This window comes from Haliaeetus albicilla, chromosome 10 (genome assembly GCF_947461875.1).
Source record: "Haliaeetus albicilla chromosome 10, bHalAlb1.1, whole genome shotgun sequence".
NCBI lineage: Eukaryota > Metazoa > Chordata > Aves > Accipitriformes > Accipitridae > Haliaeetus > Haliaeetus albicilla.
The window spans coordinates 25,712,468-25,727,771 of record NC_091492.1 but is presented as its reverse complement, the minus strand read 5'-3'; the positions used below and the strand labels follow the sequence as shown (position 1 = coordinate 25,727,771).

Below are 15,304 nucleotides of genomic sequence, written 5' to 3'. Positions count from 1 at the left end.
CCTCCAGGACGTGTCAGCAATGCTACCCATCACTTTCCAATGAGGATGGACGATCCCTGTGTGTCCATTCCCCTCCCCTCCCTATTTTACTCACCCATGATCAACGCATCCCCATTGTGCCAAAATCTAGCAGAGGGCTCACATCTCCCTTATACGGAGCTGCCCTTGCTGCCACCTGTCCCTTCAACTCCCTTGGGACTCCCTCCAGTTCCAGGGTTTGGAAGAAGTGCTTGGAGGACAGAAGGGCAAGGACACGTTGCAACTGGTAACATGCGATCGCAGCCTTGGGCAGGTGGTTGTTAGCCTGCACAGAAATGTCTTCCAGCAGGGCAATGGCTTGCCTCATCAACTGGAAGCCAGTATCCAACCTCGCTCGTTGATCACATGTCCCTTAGGGCAGCTCCTGGCCACCTTTTCCATACTCAGGCAATACCACGCACCCCTCCACTGCCCCATGTCTCTTCCAATGACCATAGCCCTTCAGGGTACTCAGCCCCTCCATGCACGAGAGAGGTCCAGCACTGGCCCTTACCCACCCACCCCGTTCCCCTCCACGGTATAACATTTCCCCTGGACGGCTCGGCTGGCCATCCCGGGAGGGAAGGGGCATGAGGAGACTCAAGCTACAATGCAGCATAAACTTTAATGAGTCTAAAGAGTGAAACAAAGCTGTGCGTGCTGGAAGGGACGCGGTCCGGGCTGCTACAAGGGCAGCTGACGGTCAGGCACCCCTTCACAGCAATGGGACGCACGTCTTCCTCCCACACACGTGGGGAGAGGGTGATGAGCAGGGCCCCTCCCAACTTGCTTCAGGATGAACCCGTGGCACAGGACAGCAGGAGACAACAGGGACTCGTGATGCGGAGAAGAAAGCAGGCGAAGGAGAAGACAACAGTTGGCCGTCTTTCCAGACAGCACAGGCTGGCACCTTGCTTCCCTCCCTCCTTTGCGGGAGGGCACGAGGGCGCTCAACCCTTCTGGAAACCCTGGCCAGCAGCTCCATCCTCAGTCCGGCACCCGGCTTTGGGCTTCCTGGTCGATGCACTCACTGGAGGTCCAGCCCGGCTTTAGCAGGGCAGGCACCTTCTGCCACAGTAGCGGCCACCAAGGCCAGAGAGGCTAAAGCCCCCGGAGTTGATGGGCACTCCCTCCTCACTCAGGATGCTGCCAACAGCAGCGGAGGTGGTGGATCCCACAGCGGTGTTCTGGGGGAAGGAGCTGAGGATGGGTCCGGGCAGGGTCACCACCACGGGAGAGGGCTGGATCACCACCCGGGAGTCCTGGCACTGCCTGACACAGGGCTCGTTGCAGCTGTTGGCAAGCGGGGTTGGGCCACAGGGACGGCACAGATCGTAGCAGGACATGGCTGCGGGATGGAGGTGCACCTGGGAGAGAGGGCAGGGAAAGCAGAGGCAGCATGTGAGGCGCAGGCCGACAGCCTGCTCGGCAAGAGCAAAGGCACAGTCTGGGGAGCAGGGAGGAAGGGAGATTAAAGAGCCCTGGTCCCCAAGGGTCCCCTCCCTGCAAAGAAAGCCCAAGGCCTTCTCCCACCTCCCCCCACCGGAGAACAGGAAGAACAGGGACACCAGGAGCAGATCGAGTAGCAAGGCTCTCAGCAAAAGCTGTGCTGAGGCAAAGGCTCAGCTGAGGCCGGAAGACAGAGAGGAAAAGGAGAAAGACAGGAAAGAGGCAAAGGCGGTTGCAGCTCACCTTCTTCACCAAGGACGAGAAGGCAAGAGAAGTGGATGAGGAAGCCTGCTGTTGGACTGGCTTTTATACTGGTCATGACTGCTCCGGGCCCAGAGGCACTCTTTGCGCATGTAATGTAATGTGTTTACCAACAAGCTCATCTTGCATGCGAAGCATCACAATTACAGAAACGGGGACACCGCTTATGTTCCCTGCAACGCTGCCTTTTCATTTCCCTCTTCGTGACATGCCCGTTCAGCCACACAGGCTCCTTTCAAGTGACAGTATTAGAGGCCAAAACGTTTCCAGGGGAAATGACACGTCAGCACAGGCAGATGATCCAGGCAGTGATGAGGAGTGTCCCACCCTGCCAGGTGATGCTAGTCCCTTGCCCTCCAGGGCCTCACTTTAAAGTGTTTCCTCAAGAATGGGGCAGGTCTCCTCCTAACCCTGAGGCTTCGGCCTGGACACCCCCATGCAGGGGTCGGCACCATCAGTCGCTCGCTCTCTCATGCTGTGCTCACTCACACTGTATTAGGCATCGCCTCTCTAGGCAGGGCACCCCGGCTCTTGGGTTTTCGACTCTCTCTCTGAGATTGAGCTTTGATCTCGGCAGAAGTTTGCCTGCCTCTTTTGCCATCTTCTTTCTCTCCTTCATCCCTACCTGCCTTGAGCAGCAGACTACCAGTGGTTAAGAATGAAGGCTATTCCCCTCCCAACACTCTTTGCTGGAGACCGCTGGCAAAGCTGGAGGCACCTCAGTGACCGAGGCACAGGCTGGCCCATCGATACACGTCCTTCTTCCTGCCACAACTTCTACTTTGGCCATCCAGACTGCTGCCACACCAGGCATGACCAAATACGTGGCAGGATTTCCACAGGACACCCAACCCTGCTCAGCAGCAAGCAGGCTCCACGAGTCTTGGCAAGGACAGTCGGAGGAGCACGGCACAAGAGGTGCCTCCTACTCTCCAGAAGCGCAACAAGAGCAGCAGGACCAAAGCATTGCCTGTGGAGGACAAGGGCATGGGAAGGAGGGACTGAGAACAGAGCTGGCGGGGTACCACTCCACAGCTTGAGGCCCCGTTGGAGGGACAAAAGGATCACTGCTTGGGACCTCTCCAGGCACAGCCTGCACAGCAGCTGAGTGGGGTTTCTGCAGGATTTGCAGCACATCTGCTCCAGACTCACGTCCCTTCAGGACACAGTGACACACACAGAAGGACTCCACAACACCTAATGCTTCTGACCACAAGACTGCTCCGCTGGGGGCAAAGATGCTTTTCCTGCTCCGTTCTTGAACTTTGCGGACCCTCCAGGACGTGTCAGCAATGCTACCCATCACTTTCCAATGAGGATGGACGATCCCTGTGTGTCCATTCCCCTCCCCTCCCTATTTTACTCACCCATGATCAACGCATCCCCATTGTGCCAAAATCTAGCAGAGGGCTCACATCTCCCTTATACGGAGCTGCCCTTGCTGCCACCTGTCCCTTCAACTCCCTTGGGACTCCCTCCAGTTCCAGGGTTTGGAAGAAGTGCTTGGAGGACAGAAGGGCAAGGACACGTTGCAACTGGTAACATGCGATCGCAGCCTTGGGCAGGTGGTTGTTAGCCTGCACAGAAATGTCTTCCAGCAGGGCAATGGCTTGCCTCATCAACTGGAAGCCAGTATCCAACCTCGCTCGTTGATCACATGTCCCTTAGGGCAGCTCCTGGCCACCTTTTCCATACTCAGGCAATACCACGCACCCCTCCACTGCCCCATGTCTCTTCCAATGACCATAGCCCTTCAGGGTACTCAGCCCCTCCATGCACGAGAGAGGTCCAGCACTGGCCCTTACCCACCCACCCCGTTCCCCTCCACGGTATAACATTTCCCCTGGACGGCTCGGCTGGCCATCCCGGGAGGGAAGGGGCATGAGGAGACTCAAGCTACAATGCAGCATAAACTTTAATGAGTCTAAAGAGTGAAACAAAGCTGTGCGTGCTGGAAGGGACGCGGTCCGGGCTGCTACAAGGGCAGCTGACGGTCAGGCACCCCTTCACAGCAATGGGACGCACGTCTTCCTCCCACACACGTGGGGAGAGGGTGATGAGCAGGGCCCCTCCCAACTTGCTTCAGGATGAACCCGTGGCACAGGACAGCAGGAGACAACAGGGACTCGTGATGCGGAGAAGAAAGCAGGCGAAGGAGAAGACAACAGTTGGCCGTCTTTCCAGACAGCACAGGCTGGCACCTTGCTTCCCTCCCTCCTTTGCGGGAGGGCACGAGGGCGCTCAACCCTTCTGGAAACCCTGGCCAGCAGCTCCATCCTCAGTCCGGCACCCGGCTTTGGGCTTCCTGGTCGATGCACTCACTGGAGGTCCAGCCCGGCTTTAGCAGGGCAGGCACCTTCTGCCACAGTAGCGGCCACCAAGGCCAGAGAGGTTAAAGCCCCCGGAGTTGATGGGCACTCCCTCCTCACTCAGGATGCTGCCAACAGCAGCGGAGGTGGTGGATCCCACAGCGGTGTTCTGGGGGAAGGAGCTGAGGATGGGTCCGGGCAGGGTCACCACCACGGGAGAGGGCTGGATCACCACCCGGGAGTCCTGGCACTGCCTGACACAGGGCTCGTTGCAGCTGTTGGCAAGCGGGGTTGGGCCACAGGGACGGCACAGATCGTAGCAGGACATGGCTGCGGGATGGAGGTGCACCTGGGAGAGAGGGCAGGGAAAGCAGAGGCAGCATGTGAGGCGCAGGCCGACAGCCTGCTCGGCAAGAGCAAAGGCACAGTCTGGGGAGCAGGGAGGAAGGGAGATTAAAGAGCCCTGGTCCCCAAGGGTCCCCTCCCTGCAAAGAAAGCCCAAGGCCTTCTCCCACCTCCCCCCACCGGAGAACAGGAAGAACAGGGACACCAGGAGCAGATCGAGTAGCAAGGCTCTCAGCAAAAGCTGTGCTGAGGCAAAGGCTCAGCTGAGGCCGGAAGACAGAGAGGAAAAGGAGAAAGACAGGAAAGAGGCAAAGGCGGTTGCAGCTCACCTTCTTCACCAAGGACGAGAAGGCAAGAGAAGTGGATGAGGAAGCCTGCTGTTGGACTGGCTTTTATACTGGTCATGACTGCTCCGGGCCCAGAGGCACTCTTTGCGCATGTAATGTAATGTGTTTACCAACAAGCTCATCTTGCATGCGAAGCATCACAATTACAGAAACGGGGACACCGCTTATGTTCCCTGCAACGCTGCCTTTTCATTTCCCTCTTCGTGACATGCCCGTTCAGCCACACAGGCTCCTTTCAAGTGACAGTATTAGAGGCCAAAACGTTTCCAGGGGAAATGACACGTCAGCACAGGCAGATGATCCAGGCAGTGATGAGGAGTGTCCCACCCTGCCAGGTGATGCTAGTCCCTTGCCCTCCAGGGCCTCACTTTAAAGTGTTTCCTCAAGAATGGGGCAGGTCTCCTCCTAACCCTGAGGCTTCGGCCTGGACACCCCCATGCAGGGGTCGGCACCATCAGTCGCTCGCTCTCTCATGCTGTGCTCACTCACACTGTATTAGGCATCGCCTCTCTAGGCAGGGCACCCCGGCTCTTGGGTTTTCGACTCTCTCTCTGAGATTGAGCTTTGATCTCGGCAGAAGTTTGCCTGCCTCTTTTGCCATCTTCTTTCTCTCCTTCATCCCTACCTGCCTTGAGCAGCAGACTACCAGTGGTTAAGAATGAAGGCTATTCCCCTCCCAACACTCTTTGCTGGAGACCGCTGGCAAAGCTGGAGGCACCTCAGTGACCGAGGCACAGGCTGGCCCATCGATACACGTCCTTCTTCCTGCCACAACTTCTACTTTGGCCATCCAGACTGCTGCCACACCAGGCATGACCAAATACGTGGCAGGATTTCCACAGGACACCCAACCCTGCTCAGCAGCAAGCAGGCTCCACGAGTCTTGGCAAGGACAGTCGGAGGAGCACGGCACAAGAGGTGCCTCCTACTCTCCAGAAGCGCAACAAGAGCAGCAGGACCAAAGCATTGCCTGTGGAGGACAAGGGCATGGGAAGGAGGGACTGAGAACAGAGCTGGCGGGGTACCACTCCACAGCTTGAGGCCCCGTTGGAGGGACAAAAGGATCACTGCTTGGGACCTCTCCAGGCACAGCCTGCACAGCAGCTGAGTGGGGTTTCTGCAGGATTTGCAGCACATCTGCTCCAGACTCACGTCCCTTCAGGACACAGTGACACACACAGAAGGACTCCACAACACCTAATGCTTCTGACCACAAGACTGCTCCGCTGGGGGCAAAGATGCTTTTCCTGCTCCGTTCTTGAACTTTGCGGACCCTCCAGGACGTGTCAGCAATGCTACCCATCACTTTCCAATGAGGATGGACGATCCCTGTGTGTCCATTCCCCTCCCCTCCCTATTTTACTCACCCATGATCAACGCATCCCCATTGTGCCAAAATCTAGCAGAGGGCTCACATCTCCCTTATACGGAGCTGCCCTTGCTGCCACCTGTCCCTTCAACTCCCTTGGGACTCCCTCCAGTTCCAGGGTTTGGAAGAAGTGCTTGGAGGACAGAAGGGCAAGGACACGTTGCAACTGGTAACATGCGATCGCAGCCTTGGGCAGGTGGTTGTTAGCCTGCACAGAAATGTCTTCCAGCAGGGCAATGGCTTGCCTCATCAACTGGAAGCCAGTATCCAACCTCGCTCGTTGATCACATGTCCCTTAGGGCAGCTCCTGGCCACCTTTTCCATACTCAGGCAATACCACGCACCCCTCCACTGCCCCATGTCTCTTCCAATGACCATAGCCCTTCAGGGTACTCAGCCCCTCCATGCACGAGAGAGGTCCAGCACTGGCCCTTACCCACCCACCCCGTTCCCCTCCACGGTATAACATTTCCCCTGGACGGCTCGGCTGGCCATCCCGGGAGGGAAGGGGCATGAGGAGACTCAAGCTACAATGCAGCATAAACTTTAATGAGTCTAAAGAGTGAAACAAAGCTGTGCGTGCTGGAAGGGACGCGGTCCGGGCTGCTACAAGGGCAGCTGACGGTCAGGCACCCCTTCACAGCAATGGGACGCACGTCTTCCTCCCACACACGTGGGGAGAGGGTGATGAGCAGGGCCCCTCCCAACTTGCTTCAGGATGAACCCGTGGCACAGGACAGCAGGAGACAACAGGGACTCGTGATGCGGAGAAGAAAGCAGGCGAAGGAGAAGACAACAGTTGGCCGTCTTTCCAGACAGCACAGGCTGGCACCTTGCTTCCCTCCCTCCTTTGCGGGAGGGCACGAGGGCGCTCAACCCTTCTGGAAACCCTGGCCAGCAGCTCCATCCTCAGTCCGGCACCCGGCTTTGGGCTTCCTGGTCGATGCACTCACTGGAGGTCCAGCCCGGCTTTAGCAGGGCAGGCACCTTCTGCCACAGTAGCGGCCACCAAGGCCAGAGAGGCTAAAGCCCCCGGAGTTGATGGGCACTCCCTCCTCACTCAGGATGCTGCCAACAGCAGCGGAGGTGGTGGATCCCACAGCGGTGTTCTGGGGGAAGGAGCTGAGGATGGGTCCGGGCAGGGTCACCACCACGGGAGAGGGCTGGATCACCACCCGGGAGTCCTGGCACTGCCTGACACAGGGCTCGTTGCAGCTGTTGGCAAGCGGGGTTGGGCCACAGGGACGGCACAGATCGTAGCAGGACATGGCTGCGGGATGGAGGTGCACCTGGGAGAGAGGGCAGGGAAAGCAGAGGCAGCATGTGAGGCGCAGGCCGACAGCCTGCTCGGCAAGAGCAAAGGCACAGTCTGGGGAGCAGGGAGGAAGGGAGATTAAAGAGCCCTGGTCCCCAAGGGTCCCCTCCCTGCAAAGAAAGCCCAAGGCCTTCTCCCACCTCCCCCCACCGGAGAACAGGAAGAACAGGGACACCAGGAGCAGATCGAGTAGCAAGGCTCTCAGCAAAAGCTGTGCTGAGGCAAAGGCTCAGCTGAGGCCGGAAGACAGAGAGGAAAAGGAGAAAGACAGGAAAGAGGCAAAGGCGGTTGCAGCTCACCTTCTTCACCAAGGACGAGAAGGCAAGAGAAGTGGATGAGGAAGCCTGCTGTTGGACTGGCTTTTATACTGGTCATGACTGCTCCGGGCCCAGAGGCACTCTTTGCGCATGTAATGTAATGTGTTTACCAACAAGCTCATCTTGCATGCGAAGCATCACAATTACAGAAACGGGGACACCGCTTATGTTCCCTGCAACGCTGCCTTTTCATTTCCCTCTTCGTGACATGCCCGTTCAGCCACACAGGCTCCTTTCAAGTGACAGTATTAGAGGCCAAAACGTTTCCAGGGGAAATGACACGTCAGCACAGGCAGATGATCCAGGCAGTGATGAGGAGTGTCCCACCCTGCCAGGTGATGCTAGTCCCTTGCCCTCCAGGGCCTCACTTTAAAGTGTTTCCTCAAGAATGGGGCAGGTCTCCTCCTAACCCTGAGGCTTCGGCCTGGACACCCCCATGCAGGGGTCGGCACCATCAGTCGCTCGCTCTCTCATGCTGTGCTCACTCACACTGTATTAGGCATCGCCTCTCTAGGCAGGGCACCCCGGCTCTTGGGTTTTCGACTCTCTCTCTGAGATTGAGCTTTGATCTCGGCAGAAGTTTGCCTGCCTCTTTTGCCATCTTCTTTCTCTCCTTCATCCCTACCTGCCTTGAGCAGCAGACTACCAGTGGTTAAGAATGAAGGCTATTCCCCTCCCAACACTCTTTGCTGGAGACCGCTGGCAAAGCTGGAGGCACCTCAGTGACCGAGGCACAGGCTGGCCCATCGATACACGTCCTTCTTCCTGCCACAACTTCTACTTTGGCCATCCAGACTGCTGCCACACCAGGCATGACCAAATACGTGGCAGGATTTCCACAGGACACCCAACCCTGCTCAGCAGCAAGCAGGCTCCACGAGTCTTGGCAAGGACAGTCGGAGGAGCACGGCACAAGAGGTGCCTCCTACTCTCCAGAAGCGCAACAAGAGCAGCAGGACCAAAGCATTGCCTGTGGAGGACAAGGGCATGGGAAGGAGGGACTGAGAACAGAGCTGGCGGGGTACCACTCCACAGCTTGAGGCCCCGTTGGAGGGACAAAAGGATCACTGCTTGGGACCTCTCCAGGCACAGCCTGCACAGCAGCTGAGTGGGGTTTCTGCAGGATTTGCAGCACATCTGCTCCAGACTCGCGTCCCTTCAGGACACAGTGACACACACAGAAGGACTCCACAACACCTAATGCTTCTGACCACAAGACTGCTCCGCTGGGGGCAAAGATGCTTTTCCTGCTCCGTTCTTGAACTTTGCGGACCCTCCAGGACGTGTCAGCAATGCTACCCATCACTTTCCAATGAGGATGGACGATCCCTGTGTGTCCATTCCCCTCCCCTCCCTATTTTACTCACCCATGATCAACGCATCCCCATTGTGCCAAAATCTAGCAGAGGGCTCACATCTCCCTTATACGGAGCTGCCCTTGCTGCCACCTGTCCCTTCAACTCCCTTGGGACTCCCTCCAGTTCCAGGGTTTGGAAGAAGTGCTTGGAGGACAGAAGGGCAAGGACACGTTGCAACTGGTAACATGCGATCGCAGCCTTGGGCAGGTGGTTGTTAGCCTGCACAGAAATGTCTTCCAGCAGGGCAATGGCTTGCCTCATCAACTGGAAGCCAGTATCCAACCTCGCTCGTTGATCACATGTCCCTTAGGGCAGCTCCTGGCCACCTTTTCCATACTCAGGCAATACCACGCACCCCTCCACTGCCCCATGTCTCTTCCAATGACCATAGCCCTTCAGGGTACTCAGCCCCTCCATGCACGAGAGAGGTCCAGCACTGGCCCTTACCCACCCACCCCGTTCCCCTCCACGGTATAACATTTCCCCTGGACGGCTCGGCTGGCCATCCCGGGAGGGAAGGGGCATGAGGAGACTCAAGCTACAATGCAGCATAAACTTTAATGAGTCTAAAGAGTGAAACAAAGCTGTGCGTGCTGGAAGGGACGCGGTCCAGGCTGCTACAAGGGCAGCTGACGGTCAGGCACCCCTTCACAGCAATGGGACGCACGTCTTCCTCCCACACACGTGGGGAGAGGGTGATGAGCAGGGCCCCTCCCAACTTGCTTCAGGATGAACCCGTGGCACAGGACAGCAGGAGACAACAGGGACTCGTGATGCGGAGAAGAAAGCAGGCGAAGGAGAAGACAACAGTTGGCCGTCTTTCCAGACAGCACAGGCTGGCACCTTGCTTCCCTCCCTCCTTTGCGGGAGGGCACGAGGGCGCTCAACCCTTCTGGAAACCCTGGCCAGCAGCTCCATCCTCAGTCCGGCACCCGGCTTTGGGCTTCCTGGTCGATGCACTCACTGGAGGTCCAGCCCGGCTTTAGCAGGGCAGGCACCTTCTGCCACAGTAGCGGCCACCAAGGCCAGAGAGGTTAAAGCCCCCGGAGTTGATGGGCACTCCCTCCTCACTCAGGATGCTGCCAACAGCAGCGGAGGTGGTGGATCCCACAGCGGTGTTCTGGGGGAAGGAGCTGAGGATGGGTCCGGGCAGGGTCACCACCACGGGAGAGGGCTGGATCACCACCCGGGAGTCCTGGCACTGCCTGACACAGGGCTCGTTGCAGCTGTTGGCAAGCGGGGTTGGGCCACAGGGACGGCACAGATCGTAGCAGGACATGGCTGCGGGATGGAGGTGCACCTGGGAGAGAGGGCAGGGAAAGCAGAGGCAGCATGTGAGGCGCAGGCCGACAGCCTGCTCGGCAAGAGCAAAGGCACAGTCTGGGGAGCAGGGAGGAAGGGAGATTAAAGAGCCCTGGTCCCCAAGGGTCCCCTCCCTGCAAAGAAAGCCCAAGGCCTTCTCCCACCTCCCCCCACTGGAGAACAGGAAGAACAGGGACACCAGGAGCAGATCGAGTAGCAAGGCTCTCAGCAAAAGCTGTGCTGAGGCAAAGGCTCAGCTGAGGCCGGAAGACAGAGAGGAAAAGGAGAAAGACAGGAAAGAGGCAAAGGCGGTTGCAGCTCACCTTCTTCACCAAGGACGAGAAGGCAAGAGAAGTGGATGAGGAAGCCTGCTGTTGGACTGGCTTTTATACTGGTCATGACTGCTCCGGGCCCAGAGGCACTCTTTGCGCATGTAATGTAATGTGTTTACCAACAAGCTCATCTTGCATGCGAAGCATCACAATTACAGAAACGGGGACACCGCTTATGTTCCCTGCAACGCTGCCTTTTCATTTCCCTCTTCGTGACATGCCCGTTCAGCCACACAGGCTCCTTTCAAGTGACAGTATTAGAGGCCAAAACGTTTCCAGGGGAAATGACACGTCAGCACAGGCAGATGATCCAGGCAGTGATGAGGAGTGTCCCACCCTGCCAGGTGATGCTAGTCCCTTGCCCTCCAGGGCCTCACTTTAAAGTGTTTCCTCAAGAATGGGGCAGGTCTCCTCCTAACCCTGAGGCTTCGGCCTGGACACCCCCATGCAGGGGTCGGCACCATCAGTCGCTCGCTCTCTCATGCTGTGCTCACTCACACTGTATTAGGCATCGCCTCTCTAGGCAGGGCACCCCGGCTCTTGGGTTTTCGACTCTCTCTCTGAGATTGAGCTTTGATCTCGGCAGAAGTTTGCCTGCCTCTTTTGCCATCTTCTTTCTCTCCTTCATCCCTACCTGCCTTGAGCAGCAGACTACCAGTGGTTAAGAATGAAGGCTATTCCCCTCCCAACACTCTTTGCTGGAGACCGCTGGCAAAGCTGGAGGCACCTCAGTGACCGAGGCACAGGCTGGCCCATCGATACACGTCCTTCTTCCTGCCACAACTTCTACTTTGGCCATCCAGACTGCTGCCACACCAGGCATGACCAAATACGTGGCAGGATTTCCACAGGACACCCAACCCTGCTCAGCAGCAAGCAGGCTCCACGAGTCTTGGCAAGGACAGTCGGAGGAGCACGGCACAAGAGGTGCCTCCTACTCTCCAGAAGCGCAACAAGAGCAGCAGGACCAAAGCATTGCCTGTGGAGGACAAGGGCATGGGAAGGAGGGACTGAGAACAGAGCTGGCGGGGTACCACTCCACAGCTTGAGGCCCCGTTGGAGGGACAAAAGGATCACTGCTTGGGACCTCTCCAGGCACAGCCTGCACAGCAGCTGAGTGGGGTTTCTGCAGGATTTGCAGCACATCTGCTCCAGACTCACGTCCCTTCAGGACACAGTGACACACACAGAAGGACTCCACAACACCTAATGCTTCTGACCACAAGACTGCTCCGCTGGGGGCAAAGATGCTTTTCCTGCTCCGTTCTTGAACTTTGCGGACCCTCCAGGACGTGTCAGCAATGCTACCCATCACTTTCCAATGAGGATGGACGATCCCTGTGTGTCCATTCCCCTCCCCTCCCTATTTTACTCACCCATGATCAACGCATCCCCATTGTGCCAAAATCTAGCAGAGGGCTCACATCTCCCTTATACGGAGCTGCCCTTGCTGCCACCTGTCCCTTCAACTCCCTTGGGACTCCCTCCAGTTCCAGGGTTTGGAAGAAGTGCTTGGAGGACAGAAGGGCAAGGACACGTTGCAACTGGTAACATGCGATCGCAGCCTTGGGCAGGTGGTTGTTAGCCTGCACAGAAATGTCTTCCAGCAGGGCAATGGCTTGCCTCATCAACTGGAAGCCAGTATCCAACCTCGCTCGTTGATCACATGTCCCTTAGGGCAGCTCCTGGCCACCTTTTCCATACTCAGGCAATACCACGCACCCCTCCACTGCCCCATGTCTCTTCCAATGACCATAGCCCTTCAGGGTACTCAGCCCCTCCATGCACGAGAGAGGTCCAGCACTGGCCCTTACCCACCCACCCCGTTCCCCTCCACGGTATAACATTTCCCCTGGACGGCTCGGCTGGCCATCCCGGGAGGGAAGGGGCATGAGGAGACTCAAGCTACAATGCAGCATAAACTTTAATGAGTCTAAAGAGTGAAACAAAGCTGTGCGTGCTGGAAGGGACGCGGTCCGGGCTGCTACAAGGGCAGCTGACGGTCAGGCACCCCTTCACAGCAATGGGACGCACGTCTTCCTCCCACACACGTGGGGAGAGGGTGATGAGCAGGGCCCCTCCCAACTTGCTTCAGGATGAACCCGTGGCACAGGACAGCAGGAGACAACAGGGACTCGTGATGCGGAGAAGAAAGCAGGCGAAGGAGAAGACAACAGTTGGCCGTCTTTCCAGACAGCACAGGCTGGCACCTTGCTTCCCTCCCTCCTTTGCGGGAGGGCACGAGGGCGCTCAACCCTTCTGGAAACCCTGGCCAGCAGCTCCATCCTCAGTCCGGCACCCGGCTTTGGGCTTCCTGGTCGATGCACTCACTGGAGGTCCAGCCCGGCTTTAGCAGGGCAGGCACCTTCTGCCACAGTAGCGGCCACCAAGGCCAGAGAGGCTAAAGCCCCCGGAGTTGATGGGCACTCCCTCCTCACTCAGGATGCTGCCAACAGCAGCGGAGGTGGTGGATCCCACAGCGGTGTTCTGGGGGAAGGAGCTGAGGATGGGTCCGGGCAGGGTCACCACCACGGGAGAGGGCTGGATCACCACCCGGGAGTCCTGGCACTGCCTGACACAGGGCTCGTTGCAGCTGTTGGCAAGCGGGGTTGGGCCACAGGGACGGCACAGATCGTAGCAGGACATGGCTGCGGGATGGAGGTGCACCTGGGAGAGAGGGCAGGGAAAGCAGAGGCAGCATGTGAGGCGCAGGCCGACAGCCTGCTCGGCAAGAGCAAAGGCACAGTCTGGGGAGCAGGGAGGAAGGGAGATTAAAGAGCCTTGGTCCCCAAGGGTCCCCTCCCTGCAAAGAAAGCCCAAGGCCTTCTCCCACCTCCCCCCACTGGAGAACAGGAAGAACAGGGACACCAGGAGCAGATCGAGTAGCAAGGCTCTCAGCAAAAGCTGTGCTGAGGCAAAGGCTCAGCTGAGGCCGGAAGACAGAGAGGAAAAGGAGAAAGACAAGAAAGAGGCAAAGGCGGTTGCAGCTCACCTTCTTCACCAAGGACGAGAAGGCAAGAGAAGTGGATGAGGAAGCCTGCTGTTGGACTGGCTTTTATACTGGTCATGACTGCTCCGGGCCCAGAGGCACTCTTTGCGCATGTAATGTAATGTGTTTACCAACAAGCTCATCTTGCATGCGAAGCATCACAATTACAGAAACGGGGACACCGCTTATGTTCCCTGCAACGCTGCCTTTTCATTTCCCTCTTCGTGACATGCCCGTTCAGCCACACAGGCTCCTTTCAAGTGACAGTATTAGAGGCCAAAACGTTTCCAGGGGAAATGACACGTCAGCACAGGCAGATGATCCAGGCAGTGATGAGGAGTGTCCCACCCTGCCAGGTGATGCTAGTCCCTTGCCCTCCAGGGCCTCACTTTAAAGTGTTTCCTCAAGAATGGGGCAGGTCTCCTCCTAACCCTGAGGCTTCGGCCTGGACACCCCCATGCAGGGGTCGGCACCATCAGTCGCTCGCTCTCTCATGCTGTGCTCACTCACACTGTATTAGGCATCGCCTCTCTAGGCAGGGCACCCCGGCTCTTGGGTTTTCGACTCTCTCTCTGAGATTGAGCTTTGATCTCGGCAGAAGTTTGCCTGCCTCTTTTGCCATCTTCTTTCTCTCCTTCATCCCTACCTGCCTTGAGCAGCAGACTACCAGTGGTTAAGAATGAAGGCTATTCCCCTCCCAACACTCTTTGCTGGAGACCGCTGGCAAAGCTGGAGGCACCTCAGTGACCGAGGCACAGGCTGGCCCATCGATACACGTCCTTCTTCCTGCCACAACTTCTACTTTGGCCATCCAGACTGCTGCCACACCAGGCATGACCAAATACGTGGCAGGATTTCCACAGGACACCCAACCCTGCTCAGCAGCAAGCAGGCTCCACGAGTCTTGGCAAGGACAGTCGGAGGAGCACGGCACAAGAGGTGCCTCCTACTCTCCAGAAGCGCAACAAGAGCAGCAGGACCAAAGCATTGCCTGTGGAGGACAAGGGCATGGGAAGGAGGGACTGAGAACAGAGCTGGCGGGGTACCACTCCACAGCTTGAGGCCCTGTTGGAGGGACAAAAGGATCACTGCTTGGGACCTCTCCAGGCACAGCCTGCACAGCAGCTGAGTGGGGTTTCTGCAGGATTTGCAGCACATCTGCTCCAGACTCGCGTCCCTTCAGGACACAGTGACACACACAGAAGGACTCCACAACACCTAATGCTTCTGACCACAAGACTGCTCCGCTGGGGGCAAAGATGCTTTTCCTGCTCCGTTCTTGAACTTTGCGGACCCTCCAGGATGTGTCAGCAATGCTACCCATCACTTTCCAATGAGGATGGACGATCCCTGTGTGTCCATTCCCCTCCCCTCCCTATTTTACTCACCCATGATCAACGCATCCCCATTGTGCCAAAATCTAGCAGAGGGCTCACATCTCCCTTATACGGAGCTGCCCTTGCTGCCACCTGTCCCTTCAACTCCCTTGGGACTCCCTCCAGTTCCAGGGTTTGGAAGAAGTGCTTGGAGGACAGAAGGGCAAGGACACGTTGCAACTGGTAACATGCGATCGCAGCCTTGGGCAGGTGGTTG

General features: G+C 57.5%; 5 pseudogenes; all 5 read right to left on the bottom strand.

The window, feature by feature from the left end:
* Positions 1-1,067: 1,067 nt before the first annotated feature.
* Positions 1,068-1,866, bottom strand: LOC138687154 (feather beta keratin-like; annotated as a pseudogene).
* A 2,202-nt stretch (positions 1,867-4,068) lies between these two features.
* LOC138687153 (feather beta keratin-like) lies at positions 4,069-4,867 on the bottom strand (annotated as a pseudogene).
* A 2,202-nt stretch (positions 4,868-7,069) lies between these two features.
* On the bottom strand, positions 7,070-7,868 carry LOC138687152 (feather beta keratin-like; annotated as a pseudogene).
* A 2,202-nt stretch (positions 7,869-10,070) lies between these two features.
* Positions 10,071-10,869, bottom strand: LOC138687151 (feather beta keratin-like; annotated as a pseudogene).
* Positions 10,870-13,071: 2,202 nt separating this feature from the next.
* Positions 13,072-13,870, bottom strand: LOC138687150 (feather beta keratin-like; annotated as a pseudogene).
* Positions 13,871-15,304: the final 1,434 nt, after the last annotated feature.